The 22,676-nt window shown below is 37.4% G+C and overlaps 1 protein-coding gene across 4 annotated transcripts in view; it reads right to left on the reverse strand.

Annotated features, from left to right (window-relative positions):
- AFF4 (ALF transcription elongation factor 4) overlaps positions 1-22,676 on the reverse strand; it is an 87,983-nt gene that overhangs the window by 59,726 nt on the left and 5,581 nt on the right. The gene's annotated exons all lie outside the window — the stretch shown is intronic.

Below are 22,676 nucleotides of genomic sequence, written 5' to 3' on the forward strand. Positions count from 1 at the left end.
AAAAGAAAGTCTTTTGGAATGGAGGGGAAAACGAGGGTGTCATTTCTACAAACATTACAACATGCTGTATTTTCACTAAGAACAAACCAAAGAAGATAGTTTATTTACAGCAGCAGGGACTTACGGTTAAATAGATAATAATGAAAAAGGTTGTTGAACCTTGGGATAAGGGATAACCAGGGACTCTACAACATTATTCCCTGGAGATAGAGAAAACTATCTATCGTGGTTTTATTTGGAGGTGGGGGACGCGGGGAGTCCTCTTGGAGACCGAAGGGGAAAAAACAGGTTATACTTGTAGAGCATTTCTAGCCTTATGATTCATAAATCAAATCTATTCAGAAAATTTAAGTAAATCAACACTGGAAAGAAATTGTAATTGTAAAATCAGAATGGACAGCAGGGACACCTGGGTGGCTCAGTCAGGTAAGCATCTGCCTTCGGCTCAGGTCCTGATCTCAGGGTTTCAGGACTGAGAGGACTGAGGCCCGTGTAAGGCTCCCTGCTCAGTGGGGAGTCTGCTTCTCGAGAACCTCTCCCTCTGCCCCTCCTTGCTCTCCCCTACCCCGTCCGTGCACTCTCTTTCTCAAAAAACAAAACAAAAAAAAAAGAATGGACGGCAAAACCAATACGCTCTTGAGGATTTTTACGTGGTTAGAACCAGTGCAAGTAAACATTCAAAAATAAAAATTTACTATCATAGCAATTTAGTATTTAAAAAATATTCTAAGTGTTCTAAATGAATATTCAGGTTTTTCTATTTGTGTAATATTCTAATAAACTTAGACAAGAATATAAGCTATTTTGAGGTTGAAATAGTATGTGCTTTCTTTGGCCTCCCTGGTACTTCGCACCAGACAGAAGCACAAAAAGTATCTGATTCTTTCAGGGTGCCTGGGTGGCTCAGTCGGTTGAGCATCCAAGCGGCCCCACTTGTGCTTGGGATTCTCTCTCTGCCCCTCCCTCCCATCCCCATCCCCACTGGCTCTTTCTCTCTCACTAAAATAAATAAATACATCTCTTTAAAAAGTATCTGATTCCTTCTTTAATAAGTACTAGAAAACATCTACACTTTGGTATTCCGAGAGTGAAACCAAAGAACGTGTATCATCCTCCAGTACACCTGAACCAACTAATAACTGTGTATCACTAACGATCAGGTTTCGGATGGACCTCTACAACTATGGTGCTGCTGCACATGAAGTTATTTGTATCCTAAGAGTCTAAGGGGTATATTAAATACTAATTTCCCCACATCTCCTAAATTCGATTCCTTAAAAAAAGAAATGCCTTCCTTAAACTATGATTTAATAAAGCACTAAAATAATCATGCAAGAAACACTTGTACATTTATTGTAGAAATAGATATGATTCCTACAATAAAATTCCTCCTATAATCAAATAAAAAAGTATTCTCTTTTCTTAAACCATGAGTCATCTGACTGAATATTTCCTTTTAACAAGACTGCCAAGAAGAAGAACAAAATTAAATGATCGCTTGTAAGAATTAATATCCCAGTTATAGCTCTGATTCTCTAATTTTTTTCTGATCTGCCTTCTTTTCACATCTAATTTACTGGATCCACATTTTCCCCATGTCTGTAAACATCAGTATCTCTGCCTAAGATAAAGTTTCCCACAAAGCAATAATTCCAGTAATCAATCTGAGCGAGCCTAAAATTAACAATGAAATTTAACGAGTCAGTTTGAAGTATATCTTTGTTGTACAGGCAAACCTATTTCATAGGATTTTCCTCAGGACATCTGCAACTACTATACTGAAAAAGGATTCCGTTAAAATTAGCTAATTGCTACATCAAAACAAAATCTGTGGGACTAGCAGAAAAATAATTTTTAAAAGAATACTGTAAGTAGAAAGGAGAGTTCTCCATTTAAAATTTTTTAATTACTTAAGGTAAACTGTTTTAAGTACGCATCAAGCACTTATGTTAAGTTGATAAATATATTACAAACAACATTCTATGGCATAGCATAATGGTGTAGCGATTTCACTGCTACAAGATGGAGAAAATGAGTAACTATCCTGAGATTTTTGGGGATCCAGGTATGTAACTAGGAGAGAGGAGGGGTACAAATATACAAAGGAATAAGGAGAAAAAGAACTAGGAGCTAGAAGTAGTACTATGAACTCATGCTTATATTTTTAAAAATTTGTCTATTGATCTACCTACCAATTGAGAGAGAGAGACACAAACAGAGTCTCCCTTTCTGTACACTGAAAGAGTCTAGGAGCAGCAACATACCAGAATAACGAAGCACCCTCAGCACCCAAATTCTGATTTCTAATATCATTTCCTACTAAAGTGGAATAGGATTTCTTGGAGCGATAGCTCACTCCAAGGCTGCAGCAGAGGAAGTACAAAGAGACCTTAAAACATCTTGTTGTAACAGCAAGAAAATACACAAAAACAGATGGAGACATCAAAAGGGCATGGGAACCAGCCTGAAAGTGCTCTCACCAGATTTAGAAACATGAGCATCAAAATAAAGACAAGAATGGAATACAACCAAATGAGTAAAAAAAGAATCCCTGAGGGGCGCCTGGCTAGCTCAGTCAGTAGACCGTGCTACTCTTGATCTTGGGGTCATGAGTTCAAGCACCATGTTGGGTGTGGAGCCCAGTTAAAAAACAAAAAACAGGGGCGCCTGGGTGGTTCAGTCGGTAAGCAGATGCTTTTGGCTCAAGTCAAGATCCTAGCATCCCGGGATTGAGCCCCACATGGGGCTCCCTCCTTAGTGGGAAGTCTGCTTCTCCCTCCCCCTGCTCTTGTGCTCTCGCTTGCATGCTCTCTCTCCCTCTCAAATAAATAAAATCTTAAAAACAAACAACAAAAAAACCCCAGAACACAAATTCCTGAGTCCACAGTGATAATAGCAAAAAATAAAATGAAGAGAAATAAAGCAGGGAGTAAATGCCCTTCTTTAGAGAACGTCAACTAATAAATGTATAAGAAATAAAGAGAATTAGAAAATCACTTTTGTGACCATTAATGTAATAACTGAGACAAGAATCATTGATGGAAAAAAAATCATCAATAAATGCTAAAACCACTGGGCAAAAGTTGGGGGGAATGGAATCTTCAGTATCACCCCAGACTATTAGAAAAAAAATCTTTAAAATAGAGAAGTACAGTAAACAATACCCTTAATCAAGCAATCAGACTTAACATTATCAATAATGGGATAAAAGGACATCACCTGCCTTCTGATGCGATGCACTAAAGATGTATCACCACCTAGGTATTCCTTCTGCAAAAAATTTAACCTGAATCTAATCAGGAATGAGCAGACAAACCTTAAGTCTGCAAAATTGGCCTGGACTCCTCAAAAGTGCCAGTATCATGAAAACAAACAAAAAAAGAGGCTAGGGATTACTTCTATATCCTTCTACGTTCAAGGAGAGACAACAACTAAAGGCAAGCACGATGCACATACTGGATCTGGGGAGAAAAAACTGGTTGTGAAGGGCATTCCAGGGAAACTTGGGGACACCCGAATATGAATGGTATTTCCGATAATCATATCAATGTTTACTTTCTGAACTATTATAATTGTATTTGGTTATATAGGAGAATGTTCTGGGTTCTCAGGGTGTACAAAACACACATGGGTGAAATGTCATCATCAGATCTGCAACTCTCAAATGGTTCAGCTCCCATCTGAATATAGATCTAGTATGTGTAGACAGTGAGTGAGAGAGCGAGAGAGAGAGAAGAGTACGTGTGGGTGCTTGCATGAAGAGAGGGTGGGGGAGTAGGAAGGAGGGAGAGGACAGACAGACAAGAAGAGAGCAGTGGAGCAGCAGCAAAAATTACAGTAAAAATACTGAGAAACGGTATATCCAGGTGAAGGGAACATGGACATATACTATATTATACATTTGAAATTTTTTAAAATAAAAGATAGAAGAGTGATAAAGTTTATATAGTAGAGCACTATGGGTACTTTCCATCATTTTTCAGCCTTTGGATTTACTATCAAAGTGTCTCTTCTCAGGGCTTAAAGCATTTCTCTCATGTGCCCCTTCCTATCTCCATGTTCAAACAGATCATGCAAATCTCTACGTCACTGTTTATTACACTTGAGAAAGTGTAATACCATTCTTGGCTAGCAGGGGACACCATCAACATGCCAAGCTCCAGTTTCCCTAAAGTAAATAGGCTTGCCAAATTTATCTAAGGCAAGATTTAATATTTATTAAGTCTATTATTAACTTAATAAAAATGCAATAAGCATCTATCATATACTTAGTACTAGAGAGAGAACAAGAAGAATTTATCATAGTAGATATTAATATTTACTATAAAACCATCATCATTATCAAAATAGCACAGTTGTGCACAAAAATGAACAAAATGATCTGCAAAATAGAAGCCAGAAATAAACTCAAAGACACACAGGATTTTAACAGTTAAATCAAATTCAATGAGAAAAGGATGTCTTATTTAAAATGTTCTAGGGGTGGGCACCTTGGTGGCTCAGTTGGTTAAGTGTCTGCCTTCCGCCCAGGTCATGCTCCCAGGGTCCTGGGATCCAGTTCTGCACAGGGCTCCCTGCTCAGTGGGGAGTCTGCTTTTCCCTCTACCCCTCCCTCATGCTGGTGATCTCTCTCTCTCACTCTCTCAAGTAAAATCTTAAAAAAAATGTTTTAGGGGCGCCTGGCTGGCTCAGTCAGTGGAGCACGTAACTCCTAATCTCAGGGTTGTGAGTCAGAGCCCCACACCAGGTATAGAGATTACTTAAAAAAATAAATAAAAATAATTTGAAAACAAATAAATAAAATGTTCTATTTAATAACAACAGTAAGAGCCAAGTACTCTTCTAAAATGACACAGTCATTGGGGCGCCTGCGTGGCTCAGTCAGTTAAGCGTCTGCCTTTGGCTCAGGTCATGATCCTGGAGTCCCCTCTGCACCAGCTCCCTGCTCAGCGGGGAGTCTACTTCTCCCTCCACCCCTCACCCTGCTTGTGCGCTGGCCAGCTCTCTCTCTCTCAAATATATAAATAAAATCTCTAAAATGACATAGTCATTAAAATGGTAAAGTGATGTTCCAAACTCAGAAAAAATACAAAAACCCTTCAACCCAGCAGCCTCACTTGCAGGGCTATACCCCATAAGCTCTGGCTTACACTGCCAGAAGCTACAAAGATGTTTACTGAAGCCCTGTCGTTACTGGTAAAACAACCGAAAATAATTAAATGACCAAGAACAGAAAAATGGTTAAGAGTTAAAACAAACCATAGTTTACTAAAACAAATGAGGTAGATCTTTGTCAATGAACTTGGAGGAATTTCCGTAATTGCTGTTATATGAGAATAAGTAGATGCAACACAACATATATAATATGACTGATCACTTCATTATTTCTTTAAGGTAAATTCGGAAATAGAAGTGTTAGGTGCTGAGCATATAGATAAGAATTAGATACAACTAACTCAACTAACATCAGAATGTGACAACTAATACTCTCACAAGCTAACACCAGTAAATTGAAATGTGAATACACAGTTTTCATACACAAGAAATAGGAAGTTTCCCTATTTAGCTTTATCTTCTTTCTTGGCCCTCAGTAAATGTTTTGGCTTTTCCTATAAATGTGAAAAAGGAGTATTTTTCCACGTACGCATTTTTCAAAAGAGATAAACCTTAATGGTTTTGTTTTTCCAACTATAAAAGTAATACTCTCTGCTCAAAAACTCTAATACGGTTAATACAAAGTAAAATTAAAAGTCACCAGCAATTTCACTCTCTTGAAATAAACAATATTGTGAGGAGTCACATATAGTCAAATACATGCAAAAATTATTACACATACAATTCTTATTTCATTTCATAAACAATGAATATAATTCCACATCAATACATATGAATTTTCATTTTTTATTGACTGTATAGTATTCATTTAACCAGAAAGCACCTGGTAGATAATTGGATTATGTCCAGAATTTAATATTACAAACATTATAGTGAACATCTGTATGTGAAACTATTTTAGTTTCAGATTAATTTCTAGATGTTGAATTGCTGAGTTAAAGGGTACATGCTATGCCCTTTTAATGTATATCACTAGACTACTTTCCAAAAAGGCTGTATCAATGGACAACCCCACCAACAAAATATGAGACTACCCCTTTAAGCATCTCGTTTTCTTTTTTTTTTTTTTTTTAAGGTTTTATTTATTTATTTGACAGATAGACAGCCAGTGAGAGAGGGAACACAGGCAGGGGGAGTGGGAGAGGAAGAAGCAGGCTCCCAGCAGAGTAGGGAGCCTGATACGGGGCTCGGTCCCAGGACTCTGGGATCACGCCCTGAGCTGAAGGTAGCCACTTAACGACTGAGCCACCCAGGTGTCCCTAAGCATGCCATTTTCAATCCTAGGCATTTCGAGTTTTTTAAAATTGTGCTACCAATCCCAAAGGGGAAAAACCCAATTTCATTTGTTTATTTCATTTATTCAACAAATACATAAGCCTATCTACTATTGTTAGGGACTGTGCTAGGAGCTAGGGATAAAACGGAGAATAACACATATATAGTCCCTCACGGTCAACCGCGTTCTACTGAATTTCATGATAGTTAGACTGCACCTATTTCATGTGTTACTTAGCCATTTATATTTCTTCTTCTGTGAACTGCATATTCACACCTTTGGTCCATTTCTCTATTAAAGTGATAGTCTTTTGATAATGTGATAACTATGCTTTCACAATCTGTCACGTATTTTAACTGAGGAATATCAGGTTAGGATTAAATCTTATATTAAAGTGTGTATCCTAACTCTACTGACTACCTGTTTTCAAGTATTCTGCCTCCTCCTCCAAGACCACTCCGAAACTCTACTGGCAGGCCATGCCTAAACTCTCCTCAATCCCTTCACAGTAAGTAAAACTGCACTGTAGTTGTGGAAATTTGTTAACACTCTCTCCAAGTCTCTCGATTTGTTTCTTCTGCCTGCTTCCTTCCTTTCACCTTGATTTGCAACTGCTCAGCCTCTCTGGAGTTTTCCATTCTTTATTTCTGTGGGGTAACTATAATTAATCTAAATAAATAATTTTAAATTCCAATAATACAAGTACTGTGCTCTCTATATCTTTAATTCTCAGTTATTTAGTATCCAAAGAGACCAAAAGTGAGTTCTACTAGGGACAACATAGGGTACTTAAGGAAGGAAACAGCTGGCTTTCACTGGCAGCCCCTGCCACCTACTGCTGTGATTTCAAAAGTCTCATCCACCCACTACTAGCAGCTCCAGCCAAGTCAAACTACATTTATAGAGCAACTGGGCTAATTATAAAGCGGTCACTTCTCAGCCATTTATATTTCTCTGAAGATCCTTAGGACCTCTTGGGAAAAAAAGGAAGGCAAAGAGAGAGGGATTAAGAATAGCAATCTCAGAAGAGCATCAAGAATAACTCAGAATATATGGTATATGTGTGTAGTAACTATCTACTAGATGAGTATTTGGGGGCAGAAGAGAGGTCCTCCCTTATTTCTTTGTAATCATCATCAAGAGGCTAAGGTATCAGTTCTCAAGATGACCCTTTATCTCCCAGTACCTCAGATCATAGGTGTTTCAGGTGGTTTATTTATATGCAAGGACTATTTGATAATCTAGATGTAGAGTGGTATCTTGGTTAATAATAATAAAGATTCTCAAATATAAAATGTCTAGTAACCAAAAACCAGCATAGGCAATTACTTCTTAATTTACTCCTTAAATACGTTAATAATGTAAATTCCAAATTTCAGCTGAATTATAAACAGCTGAAGCATGGCAATTTAGTAAATGGAACAAGTAAAGGTATCTGATTTTTAGTTCTGGTTATATAATATACTAGATATATGTTTCAGGTTAAGTAACCTCCCTAAATCTCAGTTTTGTCTTTTATAAAACAGCCATACTACTCTGATGACAATGATTAAATGACAGAAGTATTTGAACGTACCTGAGTATTTACCACTACACAAGAATAAAGGATTAAAACAAAGAATGAAGGGTGACTGCAAATAAGCACAACAGACAGTTCTGGAGTGATGGAAATATTCTACAAATAAACTGTGATGATAGCTGCAAACTCGATACACTGATTAGAAGTCGCTCAACTGTACACTTAAAAACAAGTGAATTTTATGAAATTTTATCTCTATAAAGCTGTTTTTAAAAAAAAGAATAAAGGAATATTAATAGCTTGAAAAGGATCCTTGATTACTAGATTGTCAACTGTTCCTCTATCTTCATGTCCTTACTGATGGGCTGAAGACCAGTGCTTTCCCTTAAGTAATTCAGGCTCCTCACCTTCTGCTTAAGCTGCCTTTCCCTCTAATAGGGAAACAAATGAGGTCTCGTATCATTAAAATAATCTGGTATTGGGGTGCCTGGGTGGCTCAGGCGGTTACGTGGCTGCCTTCAGCTCAGATCATGATTCCAGAGTCCTGGGATGGAGCCCCATGTTGGGCTCCCTGCTCAGCGGGGAGCCTGCTTCTCCCTCTCCCTCTCCTGCCTCTCCCCCTGCTTGTGCTCTTTCTCTGTCAAATAAATAAACAAAATCTTTAAAAAAAAAATCCGGGACATAAAGGATATAAATGAGGACAAACATTATAGTCTCTCAGGATTTGATATATTGACCTTGAACACACTATAATAAACCAATGAGTCCTAACAGATACATTTACAACACTCTACTACAACAGAATATACATTCTTCTCAAGTGCAGTATCATCATAAGGAATAAAATACTCAGAAATAAATTTAACAACAACAAAAACAACAAAGGAACCATACTCCAAAAACTATAAAATCAAATAAATGAAAGAAGACCTAAATAAATGGAAAGACATATATTCATGGAACAGAAGATTTAATTATTGTTAACATGGATATACTTCCTAAACTCATCTACAGATTCAAGACAATCTCTATCAATATCTCAGATGACTTCTTTGCAGAAATTGACAATCTGATCCTAAAATTCATATGGAAATTCAAAGGATCCTGAACAGCCAAAACAAAACAACTCTTGCAAGAGCAAGCTGGAAGATACACATTTCTCAATTTAAAAACTTACTACAAACATATAAATCAAATAAACAGAACTGAGAATCCAGAAACATACATCACATTTATAATTGATTTTCCAAAGGAGTGCCAAGATAAATAATCGAAAATTGGGCAAAGGACTTAAACATTTTGCCAAAGAACATACAAAAATGGCCAATAAATGATATAACACTGTATGTGATCTACACTGGAATTAAAATTCTTAAAAAGAAAATAAAAGGAAGAAAAAAATGGCCCATTAATACATGAAAAGATGCTCAACATCATTAGTCACTAGGGAAACGCAAATCTAAACCACAATGAGATACCACATAACCACCCATCAGGATGGCTATTTTCAAAAAATTAAAATTAAAAAAATAACAACTGTTGGTAAGAATGTTGAGAAATTAGAACCCTGTGCATTGCTGGTGGGAATATAAAATGGTGCAGTTGCAGTGGAAAACAGTTTGGTGGTTACTCAAAAAGCATACTATAGAATTTCATGTGATCCAGCAATTACGCTCCTATGTCTATACCCAAAAGAACTTTCTGAAAGCAGGGTCTCAGATATTTGTACACCCATGTACACAGCACTATCCACAACAGTCAACAGGTAGAAGTAACCCAAGCCCATCAAAAGATGAATAGATAAACAAAATGTGGCATATACATACAACGGAACATTATTCAGCCTTAAAAAAGAATGACATTCTGACATGCTACAACATGGATGAACCCTGAGGATATTATGCAAAGCGAAATGAGCCAGTAAGAAAAAGACAAATACTATAGGATCCCCCTTATATCAGGTTCAAAGAAAAAGCAAATTCAGAGAAAGAGAAAGTAGAATTGTGGTTGCCAGGAGCTGGGGATAAGGAGGAATGGGGAATTAGGTTTAACAGGTATAGAGTTTCTGTTTGGGATGATGAAAAAATTCTGTAAATAGACAATGGTGATGGTTGCACAACACTGTGAATGTACTTAATGTCACTGAGTTGGACACTTAAAATGATTAAAATAAATTTTGTGTTATGTATATTTACAATAAAAGTTACAGTAAGCATACAGTAATGTTTTAATGCGCATTTCCAACGAACCAGAAATTCATCTTCTATAATCTTTTAATAAGCACATGTATTAGTTTATAGCATTTTAAATATAACTTTTTTTAAGTAGGCTCCATGCTTATGACCCTGAGATTAAGACCTGAACTGAGACCAAGAGTCAGACACTTAACCAACTAAGCCACCCAGGCATCCCTTAAACTTTTTTATTTTAAAAAGTTTAAAAAGTAAAATGTGACTTTAACTTGCCCCTTACAAGTGGTGTTCAGAACCTATTACAATGATTTTTTTTCAATTATTGTCTTAGAACAACTATACTGCTGACAAACAGAGCTATTCCACTACCAAATTACCAAATGATTTAAACTCCAAAAGTCTAAATGAGACTTGAGCTAAGATCACAATTACCTCAGAATCCATTTTACAACAAATGTTATTAACTGTAACTTTATCACAATGCACTGTATTAAAGCAAAAAACCTCATGAGTACCGAAACCCTTCTTGGCCTCATTTGGCAGGATTTCTCTATCTGTGAGAATCTGAAGAGGTTAATTCCTAAAAGGCAGGGGAACAAAGATTGTACACCTGGAGATCAAAGCCACTAGTAACAAAACATCAGGTCCCAAAACTATTTTGCAGAGAAGGACCTTTGCCCCAAAATCAGTCGTGAGACTTCTACAGCCCTTGGGTTTAAAATTCTGTCGTGAAACACACGGATGCAAAGATAATTCCATACTACTTGTGCGTTCTTCACCATATTTTTATATATGAATTTCTCACATTTTTCATAACTCATTCTCAACTAGGCCCTCAAAGCTTCCCAAAATTTTACTATCTTTTGCAGATTCTTCACATATATTTTCATGGAGTCCTAGGACTCTCTCCTAACTTGCATTTCACAAATGACCTTGTCTTACTGGAGAAAGACTAAAAATAGAATATTAAAGATGAAAGTGAGGGAAGCCTGGGTGGAACAGTTGGTTAAATGTCAGACTCTTAATACAGGCTCAGGTCATGATCTCATGGGTTGTGGGACTGAGCCCAGAGTCAGGTTCTGCACTGAGTGTGGAGCCTGCTTGAGATTCTCTCTCTCCCTCTCCACCTGCCCTTCCCCCTTCCCTTTCCCTCTCTTTAAAAAGAGAGAGAGAGAGAGAGAGAGAGAGAGAGAGAGAAATCTCAGCAATCAACCATCAACTTCCAAACTACCAGTATCTGCATCCATTGTCCTCCTTCCTCCGGTTAAAAAAGAGAACTTATCTATTTCCTGTGAAAGAACAAGTATGCACATTTTGCTATCTTCTCCTAGACCTTTAACAGTTACTGACTTCTCTCTAGTAACTTCAACTTCTCCCTCTCTAATGAATCCTTTCCAGCAGCAAACATTCTCCTTATAGGGGCTCCTGGGTGGCTCAGTCGGTTAAGCGGCTGCCTTGGGTCAGGTCCAGTCCCCAATCGGGCTCCTTGCTCAGCAGGGAGTCTGACTGCTTCTCCCTCTGCCTGCTCTGCCTGCTGCTCCCCCTGCTTGTGCGCTCTCTCTGACAAATAAATAAATAGAATTTAAAAATATATATTTTAATATAAAAATATATATTTATATTATATAACTCTATATATAGAATTAAAAATATATAGAATTAAAAAATATATAAATATATATAGAATTAAAATATATATATATATATATATTCTTTAAAAAAATAGAAAGACTTCCCCAACCCCGTATCTCTCTCCAGATACCACTCTATCTCTTCTCTATTCTCCTTCACTGCCAAGCTTCTCAAAAGGACTCTTGGATTATTCCTCTGCAACCATTTGTATAAAAAGTTACCTGATGCAATACAGTAAACACTTGTGTTACCCATAGGAAATACAGCACTGCCAACATAGGGAAAGGCTACTGTGTACCCTCCCTGGATCACATCTTCTGTGTTTCCTCCACCTTACAACTGGTAGTGGCTCTTTTGATTTTGGCATAAATTCCTTTATATTTTTATAAATTATATATGCATCCTTAAACAAGATACTGAATTGTTTTGCTTATTTTACAGCTTTTATTTTTATTATTATTATTTTTTAATAATAATTTTTTTTATTATGTTAGTCACCATACAGTATATCCCTGGTTTTTGATGTCAAGTTCCATGATTCATTAGTTGCATATAACACCCAGGGCACCATGCAATACGTACCCTCCTTACTACCCATCACCAGCCTACCCCATTCCCCCACCCCCCTCCCCTCTGAAGCCGAGATGCCCTTCAACAGATGACTGGATTAAGAAGATGTGGTCCATATATACAATGGAATATTACTCAGCTATCAAAAAGAACGATTTCTCAACATTTGCTGCAACATGGATGGCACTGGAGGAGATAATGCTAAGTGAAATAAGTCAAGCAGAGAAAGACAACTATCATATGGTTTCACTCATTTATGGAACATAAGAAGTAGGAAGATCGGTAGGACAAGAAAGGGATAAAGAAAGGGGGGGTAATCAAATCAGAAGAGGGAATGAAGCATGAGAGACTATGGACTCTATTTTACAGCTTTTAAAAAGGGTATATTCTAAAGACTGAGACTTTTTCATTCCCAGCATTCTGTTACCAGATTAATCCATGTTGATACATGTTGCTATAGTTCATTTATTTTCACGGTTGTGTATCCACACAACTCACTTAACCATTCCCCAGTTGATGGATATTTAGTTTCCCCCTTTTCTGCCATTACAGTGCTGTAATGATCATTTTTTGGTGCATTTCTCATTATACCCATGAGTGAGAGTTTTTCTAGTATAGACATCTACAAGTGGAATTACTAGGGTGCAAGATATGAGAATCTGCAGTTTTAACAGAGACAAACTGCTTTCCAAAATGTATCCAACCACTACTCCACATTCTATTGTTTCCAACTTTCCAACATTGTTTTCAACCTCCCATACTCTACTTTGCGAAGATCAGACACATTGTTCTGAACCTCAAATACAGAAATGATAATATTCAGTATTAACTAAAAACAAAAAAAAGGGTGATGGTGGTCATTTATGGGTTTTAGCCTGAAATGAAAACGCAGAAGACGTTTAATCTGGTGGATCTGTGTTGATGTCATATTTCTCCTCAAGAAGCTTCAACTGGTCTTCCTTTTGTTGTGTCCATCTTCTGATGTGCCCTGTTGGCATTATAGTACAAAACCACCAAGTATCTGTTACAAACATTGAATCCTGAAAGGTGATCACATGCATTCTTGGCATCAAAGAAATCTTCATAGACCACATAAGCTGTGCCTCTAGTTTTGGGTGTGTTCCCCACTCAGATGTGATGACTAGGTCCGTATTTCCCAAATATATCATACATTTCTTCAGCTGTAATTCTGTACAGCAAATTTCTTATATATAAAATCCAATTACTTTGGGGCGCCTGGGTGGTTCAGTTGGTTAAGTGTCTGCCTTTGGCTCAGGTCATGATCTCAGGGTCCTGGGATCAAGCCCTGCGCTGGGCTTCCTGCTCAGTGGGGAGTCTGCTTCTTGCTCTGCCCCCTCCCCCGTTCGTGCTCTTTCTCTCTCAAATAAATAAATAAAATCTTAAAAAAATAAATTCGATTTACTTCAAGTGGAAGTCAAATGTTCACCCTCTTGGCGGGCTGATGAGGTTACCCCAGCAAACGCTGGATTTCCTCTGGATACCTCCAAAGCTCGCTCAACTTGGACCACAACAGAGCATCAAAGGCAGGACGTAAACACCCAGGCTCCCTCCTTAATATACTCTCGGCTTCTGTAACTCCAGCCCTCTCAGTTTTCTCATCACCTCTGTCTCCTCCCATTCTCCCTACCAGACTTCTTACAGTTGGTATTTCTCTGTGCTCAGCCATGGGTCATATTCTGATTCAGTCTACATTCTTTCCCTACAATCTCATGGCTTAAAATACTATCTATATATCTAAAATACAAATACCCAAATACGCACTATATCACACTTTCTTTTTTGAGATCGAGAACCTGTTTACTCATGTTCTTTGGGGGTTCTCAATCTGAATACATCCCAAATTGATTTCCTGATCTGTCTTCCCCTACTGCCAACAAGTCCTGGTAAAGTAATCTTCACCATACCAACCAACTGCTTTTGTTCAGTCTTCCTTTAACTTCTCTCTACATCCAAACCACAACCACAGCCTCCCTAAATATATTTTGAATTTATCTGTTTACTACTTTCTCCACAGCCACTGTTCAAAACAAGTCATCACTTTATCTACAGCTTGAACAAATGCTACAGCCTTCTAACTGGATTCTTGGTTCCCCTCTTCTCTCACTAACCCATATGTCATATAGCTGCCAAAGTGATCTTTTTAAAACACAAACCAGATCATGTCATCCAACCCCTGCTTAAAACATTTTTAACAAGCTTTCCATTTACCTTAGGATAAACTTTATCCTTGATATAGCCTACAAAGCAATGATGTGACTTCCTACTTGATGTGACTCCCACCTATCTCATCAGATTTATTTTGTATCTTATACCCTCCCTACCCAGTTCCCACCAAGGGTCGGTCGGTCGGTCTGTCAGTCTGTCGGTCTGTCTATCTATCTATCTATCTATCTATATGGCTTCTTTGAACTTGTAGTGCTCTTTCTGGCTTCAGGAAATTCATGTAGACAATTCCCTTTTCCTTCATAGTACTTCATCACAATTAACTATACACTTCTCTTGATGTGCATTAATATTTCCTTTCCCACCAGATGATAATCAGGGAATGTGTGTCGTGTGCAGCAATGCATACCTAGAATATAACCTAGTGGACAATCACTTCAGTAAGTAAACTAATGAACTTCACGGCCTGGTTAGAAAGGAAATTATCTCACTTACTACAAAATAATACCTAAAGATCATGATAGTCTTACCTAATATCATAAAAATACCAATATTTCAAAGCTGGAATAACTAATACTCACATTACACTAAAATCAGAAACCATCTGCAACAAATTTTAATTCAGCACACACTTAACATTTGCATTATTTTAGATCAACCAGAACTGAAACACATTTCTTTACTCATCTGTCAAGCTATACAACTCTGATTCTATAACTCAATTAATTTCCTCTTGAAGCTTTTTCTGATACAGCAGAACTTTATTTCCTCACCTTAGGGGCCAAACAGTACCACGATCAATGTTTATTACGTCATTAAGCAGACATTCAGTTGTTCAATTACTAATCTGAAACAGTATTTTCCAAACTGATTACTGATAAACTTACTCTTTTTAAAACACTAGACAGGGGCACCTCCCTGGCTCAGTTGGTAGAGACTGTGAATCTTAATCTCAAGGTTGTGAGTTTAAGCCCCATGTTGGGTATGGTGCCTACTTAAAATTTAAAAATAAATAAATAAATAAATAAAATAAAAATATGAGACAGTTTAAACCTCAATTCAAGCAATGTTTATTACATACACAAATATGCTCACACTTAACGGTAAGCGTAAGAATACGAGTATTAATATTACTTGTAAGCAGCTGCCTCCCTTTAGATAATGCTTCTCTCAATAACACTAAATCTCCTTCTCCCAGTAGTCCTGCACAGTTTTACATGCCATGTAGCTACTTCAGAATCAAAACCGAACCAAATATACTTCTTGTGCTTTTACTAATATTTGAGATATATAGAAACAAAATTTAACTAGTTTAAACTTATCTCAAAAATTGTTACTACCAAATTCTAAAAGCATGCGGACAAATAAATTGAGAAGTCTATTTTCATCTTTGAAGATGAATAAATGGGTGGAGAGAATGGTTAAAATTGAGAGTTACAGTTCCTTTTATAAAGAAGAAAACAATCTTTTGACTCAGTTTCTTACTTTAAAAGCATGCAAATATATAAAACACACAGAGGTCTCTTATTGGAAACTTCTGTAATGTATGCATTGATAATTACTTTTATATCTTCATAAAACAGACCTAGTTAAGACATTCTTCTGCTTAAAAGTCATCAACAACTCCAAGCTCTGTGAAAAATGTAAGTCCAAAGTTCTTATCCCAGGATTTAAAACTGTCTACAGTTCAATTCTCAGGCATTTCCATAAAACCTTCAGGGTTTATCTGAGCCTGAAAATAACCTACACACGTTCAAATCCAGATTTTTACTCAAACTAGTCTAATTATAATGTCCTTCCTTCTCCCCATTTCTAATTATATACATTTCAAAGTTCACCACATATCCCACTTCCTTCAAGAAGCCCTCCAAGATTCCTCTGTAACTAAAATTACTTACTCCCCAAAGCATTTCTCTGTATCTCATTTGGCACTTAACACTTGCCTTACATTAGGATTATGTGTTGTTATTCTATATGCCCTCCCTAGTCACCTCCTTATTATAAGCCTCTAGAGAATAAGAACTATAGGTATCATTGAACTTACCCTCTTTTCCTTCCAGTGCTTTAAACAGTGGCAGGCATACAACAGATATTCAAAACATGTGATGAATTTTATAAAGAACACAACTGTAATGTTACTGCCCCAAGAATCAGTCAGTTGGGAATACTCACTAAAAGCTGGTTTTCAGAAGATAATGTCATCCCTTGTTTTCTACCCACAGATAGTCTCCCAATTTCCTCCCTAAGACTTTTGGTTATATCTGGTACCGAGAAGAGAGTAGGTCTTCTTTTTAGACCACTCAATATATTATCAATGCATTCAATATATTATCAATCCAATAAAAGCATTAGTATTGATACGGAATGATTTCTGTTGCTTTTAAAGCAATTTTCTACAAGAGTTTATCTGAAAGGAAAACAACATATGTTCAAGAAAAAAAACACATGCACAGAAATGATCAATTTCTATTTTTACTTAAACCCTGTACTCTCAAATGTTCACCAAATGTAAGTGCTAGACTATAACATCTCAGAATCATACTTGGCAAATTGAGAAGGTGTAAAAACTGAATGTTTCAGTCTACAACATCCAGAAAGAAATTATCTGTTCAACAGAGCACTATAAGACTGCTTAGATTTGTAGTACCTGAGGAAGCCAAAAGAAAATAATACAAGTCCAACTTACAAATTAAAAGCAATTTTCTTACTTAAAAATGCACATAGCACATTAAGCAAAAGTTTAAAAACACTACACGGTAAAGGTTCCTTGGAGTTTACACTAAAAAGGAATTATTTCAGTAATTTCATCATTATTTGCACATGCGAAAGATAGGTGGTAACAGGGGCGCTTGGGTGGCTCAGTCTTTAAGCGTCTGCCTTCAGTTCAGGGCATGATCCTGGCATTCTGGGATCGAGCCCCTCATCAGGCTCCTCCGCTGGGAGCCTGCTTCTTCCTCTCCCACTCCCCCTGGTTGTGTTCCCTCTCTCGCTGGCTGGCGCTCTCTCTGTCAAATAAATAAAATCTTAAAAAAAAAAAAAAAAGATAGACGGTAACAAAGTACCTGGATTTCCTGAAATATATTTAGTTCCTTAGAATACTATAAAAAATGTTGGAGGGAAAATGTTCATGTACTAAACGAAAAAAGCATATACTCAAGGCTTATGAATTTAAATCAGCCCCAGTTTTAACTACCCTACATTCTGTTAATAAGGTTCTACTAAAATGTAAATAGGAATATTGCTTTAAGAAGGTTAAGGCCATTTAAAGCCTACTGCTCTGTTATCACTGGAATGGAAACTCATAAATTATGAGTTATTTGTTATGGCACAAAGAATATATACTTTGAAAGATCCTATTGTGAGTGATAAGAGTAAACCTACCTTCAAAATATTTTCTTTTAATAAAGATTTATTTATTTGAGAGACAGGGAGGGAAAGAGAACACACAGTAGGGAGGGGCAAAGGGAGAGGGAGAGAGAGTTCTAAGCGGACTCCATGCTGAGCACAGAGCCCAACTCGGGGACTCCATCTCACGACACTGAGATCATGACCTTAACTAAAACAAAGAGTCGGATGCTTAACCGACTGTGCCACCCAGGCGCCCCCCAAAATACTTTCTAATTCAGACGTGTAACGTATTTAAACAGAATTCAGAAGGAATTTTGAAGGCTTTACAATCCCGATTTTAAAACCTATCTTTTCAGTATAGACCTGTATTATATACAAAACATATGTTAACATTCTAGTTCATTCAACAATTACTTAACCAAGGCGTATACTGTGCCAGACACTGTGCTAATGCCAAGGATAGAAAAAAAATAAAAGTAACGCTCATCTCCAAGATTTCGTCGCAGCTAGTCTGACTAGAGAAAAATGGCCAGAGGGAAGGAGGAAGGTAAGGAAGGAAGAAGGAAAGAGAGGGAGGGAGGCTGGTTCTAAGAAGAGAGGACAAGTGAAACCACCAGAAGGGAGAGAGCAAAGCACATGCAGGGAAAAGAGGTAGATCAAGTGTATTTGGAAAATAGGGTTGGGGGAGTGCAAATTAAAGATAAGACTGGAGAGACACATGGGATCAGACTAGACCTGTGGGGTTTGATTCTCAGATTTGAAAGATACAAAGATACCTTTACAAAGAAAATGAAATCCCCTAAATGAGGACTTTATTCTATTAATAATAGTAAAACATAAAATTAGATATGAACTCGTTATGTTTGTAGCTCTTATGTAACTGTAAAACTGAAACTTTAAAAATTAAATACAAAACAAATTTAAAGTAACATTAATGTAACAGATTGTGTTGTTTTGCAGAAACTAGACTAAGGATGTATTCAATCCTGGAAACAGGCTGTCTCAGGTCTGGTTCTATATTATTAAACCACTTCTAGAACATGACTTCAATAATACTAATGCAGAAAATGCTTATAAACATGTTATACTAAATGGATTTAACAACTGCAAATGTTTATTTCTCAGTTTAGGGAAATATAACCATGTACTACCATACCAGCTAGCAGTCCTTAAATGTCAATTTTAAAGAAGCCTCACTTGTTAAATCTGGCAATCTTGTCCATTTGTGGTTTAGTACCTTACCGAAATCTACACTAAATATGTGTCTAATATAATCACTGCTGAGGTTTGGAACAAAACACTGATACTGCAAACAAACTGTTTCATGTTGATTAATTATTACATAGATGGGATCCAGCAGATATATTTCGCAGTGAGGCTAAGTACTATGTCAGGGTTCTTTTGGGTTTGGCCTGCCTATATTAACAACCTATCATGACATGACCCAGTTTTACTTACCACCTTTCCTTGTCTGAACACTGCAAAATCATTAGTACAATGCATTATAACTTGGCACAAACACAATAATAAAATCTAAACACAGCAACAAACTCCTAAGGGAGTAGTTGGCTACAAAGCAGTGCTTCAGAAGTTACATAAAACTCATTGATGTTGGAAGATTCCCTAGCTAGAAGAATACTACAGAAAATCAAACACTACTAAGGAGTTTTGAGAAGTGACAAAATCAGATTCGCAGTTCAGAGAGAAAAATTACTATGATACAGGGTGGAGTTGATTATTTTGCTAGAAGTAAGGAAGCAAATGAGAAAGCTCCTGGAATGATCAATCTTGGTGAGAAATAAAAGCCTGGATTAAGGAAGTAACACTAGGAATGTAGATATTGTAGAGAAAGTGTTGAGATTCAAAGATGTTAAGGAAGTAGAATCTTGGAGTGAGCCAGATGTGAGAAGTCAGAGGAATCAAGGACAACTTGCAGGTTTCTGGAAAAAGCAATGATAGTGCTATGTTCCCCAAGGCAGGAAAAGCAGAAGATCTGGGGTTAGGGGATTGAGAAGTAGTAGAACTAGAGTTATTTGTGCATGATGAACACTTACAGAAACTACCTGATCAGCTTCTAGCCTTACCTCTCCCCCAGCTTTTCTGGAAATTCTTGCCCCCATTTACCTTACCTTCAGGGTACAGTTGAAGGGTTCAACGAAGTCTGAATCCCTAACTAAAGCGAAGCCAATGCCCAGACCACACCTATTTTATACATACACATATGCATATATTTTTTAAAGATTTATTTATTTGAGAGAGAGTGGGGGGGGGGGTCGGGGGAAGGGGCATAGGGAGAGGGAGAGAGAAAATCACAGACACCCCACTAAGCATGGAGCCTGATGTGGCCTGATCCCACAATCCTGAGATCACGACCTGAGCTGAAATCAAGAGTCATTAGATGCTTAACATACTGAGCCACCCAGGCGCCCCTATCTATCATCTATCTATCTATCTATCTATCTATCTAATTTATTTCTATCTAATTTATTTTTATCTATTCATACACACACACACACACACACACACACACACACACACACATATTCTACAATCAAAAAACCCTAACTTCCACGACAGTAAATAGGGACTGTGTAATTAATCCTAAAACAGTGCTCAAACCCGAGCATCCACTACGGATCTGCTAAGACAGGAGTTGACAAACTTTTTTAAAGCCACATTGTAAATATTTTAGGCTTTGTGGGCCCTACAGTCAGCACACTCTGTCATGGTAGCAGCAAAAGGAACTACAAACAGTACAGAAACAAATAGGTATGTCGTCTGTGTTCCAATAAAACTTTATTTATGGACACTGAAATTTGACTTTCCCATAATTTTCACAGGCCACAAAGTATTATGATTTTTTTCTCACCATTTAAAAATATAAAAACCATTTTCAGCTCACAGGCCATACAAAAGTGAACACTGGGCCTACTAACCATAGTTTACTGATCCTTGTGCTAAGGCAACACAGAACTGCCTTCCCATAAAACTCCTTCCAGATGTCCTCAGGACATCTTAACTTAGGACAACAGACAAAAAATAATCCTAGCTGATGGAATTGAAAATCTTCATTTGGCTTACCAAAGAACTCACTCCATTTGCAAGGAAGTCAGTCAACAAATGAAGGCCCATGTAACTGGCTGGTTTTGCCATTTACCTTACACTGTACCTGCCCAGCAAGATATGGTATAAGTTTTGGAACAATGATACCTTCCTCTCCCCTCCCATCCCTTAGTGTTGTTGTTTTCTTTTCCCTTCCACAACAACTGTGTATCAGTTATGTCAGGGATGATTAAATTTAGTACTTAGCCCATAATTTTCAGACACTGACAAAGCATATCTAGGCCCAATTAACAAAGGATATCACCTTTTGAATCTGGACTCAAGAGAACAATGACCTCTGGATGTTTTAGCCAGACAGAATTTGTCTCCATTGAAGAGTTGAGGGTATTTGCTGGTATGTACAGATAGTTAGATTGTGTTTAAAATTTTTTAAATATATAAATACAAGAAAAAGTAGGACTGTATGTGTACTAAATAGCCATGGAATGACTGAGGGAGACAACCATGTTTTAGAGTCCCTTTTATTCCACTTCTCTGGAATGCTGCAGTTAGAGTATGTTATTACAGTGTAGCCCCCTACCCAAAGTTGTAGTCCAGAGGTGGACATATAACCTAATGAGTCCTTTTCCTGGAACTGGGATTCAGAGTCAAGGCAGTCTCTCTCTGATAGCAGAAGATGTAAAATGTACAACTCAAAAGACAGTAAGTGTTAAATTTGGTCTGTAGCAAGGGAGAACTAATTGAACACACAAAGAACATCTAATGAGCAATAAAGACATATTTCTAACCACATCTGCAGCCCCTGGATCCACCTGTTCCTGAGTTCTAGCTGTCCTCCTGTGGGTTGACTGCCTTTCTTAGAATTCATTGGATACCTTATATGTTCTCAACAAATTCTTTTTTGCTAAAGTTATATGTCACTCTCCCAACTAAAACAAAGCATCTACTGAGCAATCTAAAGGGAGGTATTCAGTTGAATGAAAGAGTTCTGGTTCCCACAAAACATTTAGAGATGGTAGCTGAAGCAATATAAATGGATGAGTTCATCCACAGCAGTGAAAACAAGAATGCCAAGGCTAAAAACCGGAACTATCAATATCAAGGGATTAGCAGAATTAACAGTCTGCAAAAAAGCACTAATGAATCATCGAACTTTACATCAGAAACCAGGGATGTACTGTATGGTGACTAACATAATATAATAAAAAAAACATTAAAAAAAACAGTCTGCAAAAAAGCAACTGGTAGGCAGAAAACGGACAGAGTCATAAAAGTCAAGGAAGAAAACAATAACAAGGAGAAAATGGTTAACAAAATCAAGTAGAGGGCACCTGGGTGGCTCAGTCAGTTAAGCTTCTGCCTTCAGCTTAGGTCATGATCCTGAGATTCTGGGATCAGGGGCTCCCCGCTCAGTGGGGAGTCCACTTCTCTCTCTGCCCCTCCCCCTGCTCGTGCTCTCTCCCCCTCTCAAATAAATAAATAAAATATTTAAAACAAAACAAACAAAAACAAGTAGAGAGGAGGTAAAGGAGTAAGCAATGACTATACAATTTGGAAATGCAGAAGTCACAGGTGGCCTTGGTAATGCCAACTTCACTGGCACGTTGAGAAGCCAGGCTGAAGGCTTAAGAGTGCAGAGGAAGTACACAACACTACCCATGAAGTAATCTTGCCATTAAAAAAAAATTCAAGCCTCGGGGTGCCTGGCTGGTTCAGTTAGTAGAGCATGTGACTCTTGATATCAGGATTGTGAAGTGGAGCCCCAAGTTGGGCATAG

Source organism: Ursus arctos, unplaced genomic scaffold (genome assembly GCF_023065955.2).
Source record: "Ursus arctos isolate Adak ecotype North America unplaced genomic scaffold, UrsArc2.0 scaffold_5, whole genome shotgun sequence".
Classification (NCBI taxonomy): domain Eukaryota; kingdom Metazoa; phylum Chordata; class Mammalia; order Carnivora; family Ursidae; genus Ursus; species Ursus arctos.